This window comes from Benincasa hispida, chromosome 3 (assembly GCF_009727055.1).
Source record: "Benincasa hispida cultivar B227 chromosome 3, ASM972705v1, whole genome shotgun sequence".
Lineage (NCBI taxonomy): Eukaryota > Viridiplantae > Streptophyta > Magnoliopsida > Cucurbitales > Cucurbitaceae > Benincasa > Benincasa hispida.
In genome coordinates this window covers 57,049,769-57,053,216 of record NC_052351.1, presented here as the reverse complement: position 1 = coordinate 57,053,216, position 3,448 = coordinate 57,049,769, and positions in this window count along the sequence as shown.

Genomic DNA, 3,448 nt, shown 5'->3' with positions numbered 1-3,448 from the left:
TACATAAATCTGTAGGGGAAATACAAGAGAGAATAGAGAATTAGTCGCTGGTCTCTATCCATTGTCTACATCGCATCAACACCTTCTTCATGATCCAACTGTTGGGGTTGCTTAAATCTAGAATCATCGCATTTTATGCTTGTCAAGTTTATGGCATCGTTGCCAGGGATTGGTAACGATTATTGTTGAGTATGTTTGTGATATTTTGTAGGACAGATCTCTTTGTGCTGGTTGTTCATCGCAAAGAGCAGTCTGACAGTTTATGAGTACTGGGACTGAACCAGAATTTGATTCTGACCCAAAGATTGAGCCACGCAAGGGCACGCCAGAACTGAGCGAGGCGAAAGAAGGCTAACATGGCAGATAATAATAATGACAATGTGGCTCTTGCAGGAAATCAAGAGGTGGGACGGCCAGCACAAGATCCAGTTTTCCTTGCCACTGACCGCAACATTCCGATGAGGAACTATGCGGCCCCCAATCTGTATGGATTTTTGCCCGAAATTTCAAGGCCGGTCGTTGAGAAGAACGCAAGATTTGAGATCAAACCGGTCATGCTCCAAATGATCCAGAATGCGGGGCAGTTTTGGGGTCTACAAGGTGAGGACCCACATGCCCACCTGACCAGTTTCGTCGAGATGTACGGCAACTTCTCTATACCTGGTGTTACCCCTGAAGGTATCAGATTACATCTCTTCCCTTACACCTTGAGGGATGAGGCCAAGAGGTGGCCTCATTCATTAGAGCCAAATGAGATTACTTCCTGGGATTAGTTGGTTGAGCGATTTATGAAGAAGTTCTTCCTTCCGGCTGTCAATGCAAGGCGACGGAAGGACGTGTTGAACTTTTAATAGATGGATAACGAGACCCTTAGCACCACCTGGGTGCGATTCAGAAGACTAGTGAAGAATTGTCCGCATATCGGGATACCCGATTATATCCTGATTGAGACCTTTTATAATGGCCTGAACAGATCAATGCAGGCTGTTGCTAATGCCTTCACGGCAGGAGATTTTATGGATAAGACATATACTGAGGCCAAGGTCATTCTTGACCGCATCTCGCGGAATATGGATGACTGAGTAGACGATGGATATGGAGGAAGAGGCTCCGAAAGAAGAAGAAGTGAAACTGCCATTGTCCCTACGGAGACAGTGACTACTTTGGCTGCCTAGATGGCCGCAGTGATCTCTATCCTCCAGTCGATGGCGCTTAATCAAGGTGTCCTCTCCCAAACAACAGCGCAACCCAATGAGCCGGCACAAGTGGCCACAATTAGTTGCATTAATTGTGGAGGAGGCCATGCACCGGAAATGTGCCCATCGAACATGCAGCAAGTATGTGCAATCCAGAACAACCCATACAGCAAAACGTATAATACTAGTTGGATAAGTCACCCTAACTTCGGTTGGGGAGGGAATCAAAACCAAGGTGGGTCAAGTAACCATTAGAATAACAATTCAGGGAATCGAGGAAACCTTCCACCTTTTAACCACAATCAAAATCAGGGTCAACAGAGACAATCGCATAATCAACAACCCTCATCTTCCAACACCTCTAGCAATTCAGGAGGCCCTGCTCAATCAATACATGGATAAAAATGATGCAGTGATGTAGGCGTAGGCATCTTCAATAAGAAATTTGGAGATTCAAGTGGGGCAGCTGGCATCCGAACTTCGAAATAGAACACCTGGAACGTTGCCCAGAAATTCTGAAGCCCCGGGATCTCATGAAAAGGAGCAATGTCCCTGAAGACATTGGGCAGGCAAGCTGGACCGCCTGCGGAGGTGTGGATTGTATTCATCAAAGAAAACTATTTTCTGGTCTATATCTCAATTCTATGTTTATATGCTTTCATAATTCCTGTCTTTATTGTTTTATGAACTTTTTCATTTACTGCTTCATTCAATTTGTCTTTCAATGCTTTATGAATTTATGATTCATTTAATTCCCTTGCATTTATTTCTATACTCTCTTTAATTTCTTTAACTTTTCTATCATAAATGCACTATTCTTAAAACCTAGTGAATGATTGATTAATAAGAAGAAAATTATTGCCTCAAGATCTTTATGGCTTGTGTTGATGAAAAAAAATAAATAATAATCATAAAACAATCAACATCCGATATGCATTGCGATAATGGGTACGTCTTGTGCCAACAAGATACACTTTGCATTCTCTCAACCCAAATGCGGTAAGCTAAAGGTTGTGTTGTGCGCGTGTGTGTTCTTTGCTCGTCTTTAGCGAAATTGCACTATGTTGAGGTAGTGATGTGCTGGTAGAAATACCGTGCACCCGTCCTCCAGAAATGTGTTTAGTTAAGGGGTGTGTTGCAGGAATACATGCATTGTTGCCCGTCCTCAACAAAAATGTATTTGCGTTAATGGAAGCGCGGTGTTAATTTTTAATTGTGCACCCGTCTGAATCAAATTCAAAAGATAACTGTAACTTATTATTTTTCTATGATTAGCTAAATTCTTTGATTCTTTGTACAAACAAAAAAAATTTTGTATTGCATTAATTGTATTTACTTGTATACTTATTTAATTTTCAATACAACTGAGTACCAATTCTCTATATATGCCCATGCCTCTTCTTTATCATCCTTTGTCAACTTTGCGATATTCTTAATCTTTTATTTTGCGTTATTCATTGCACTGCCATGATGTATAATATGCATACACTAAGAAACATTTCCCACACTTTGTAATTTCTGCCTAACACTTAATTAATTCATAGTTATAGCAATACTTTACGTTTTATCCTTCAAAATTATGCTCAAACCTTCTTTTTGAAATTTTGTCTAAGTGTTTGTCTAGTCTGTCCAAACAACGCAATGAGGACCTTGCGCATCTCTAAATTTGGGGGAAGCTCTCAGCAGATGAGATCAAGAGTATGTGGTCATTAAGAAAAATACGTTCATTTTCATCTTAAAAAAAATTCATATAAACTTCAATGTCAGTGCAAAGGAAAACCTCAAAAACAATCCCAACCTGATAAGAGTTAAGTTGTGAAAGAAGCCTACTCGTAGTTGTATATTCGCATGACACCCGTGGGAGCAAGCCAAAACGAAGGTGGGTTTCCAAGAATGACGCAATATGAAAAGAGAAAAATTCAAAAGAAAAATAAATGAAGCAAGAGACAACTCCTCTGAAATCCATGAGTTAAAGTTGAGATTGGCACACAACCGTAGTTGGATGTTCACATGACACCCATGGGAACAAGCCAAAACGAAGGGTGTAACCATGATCAACAGTCTCTAATAAATGACACAAAGTTTGACCACCGCATCAAGACGCATCAAGTTGTTTTGATGAGAAGAGGTAAACATTCTTTTTAAAACTAGAAAGGCATTTTTTAGCAGAAATTTGTAGTATGGAAGAGTAAAGTAGGGCTTTGTTATGAATTAGCAAGGATAGAAGGAAATTGCATTGTCAAGTAATGTTG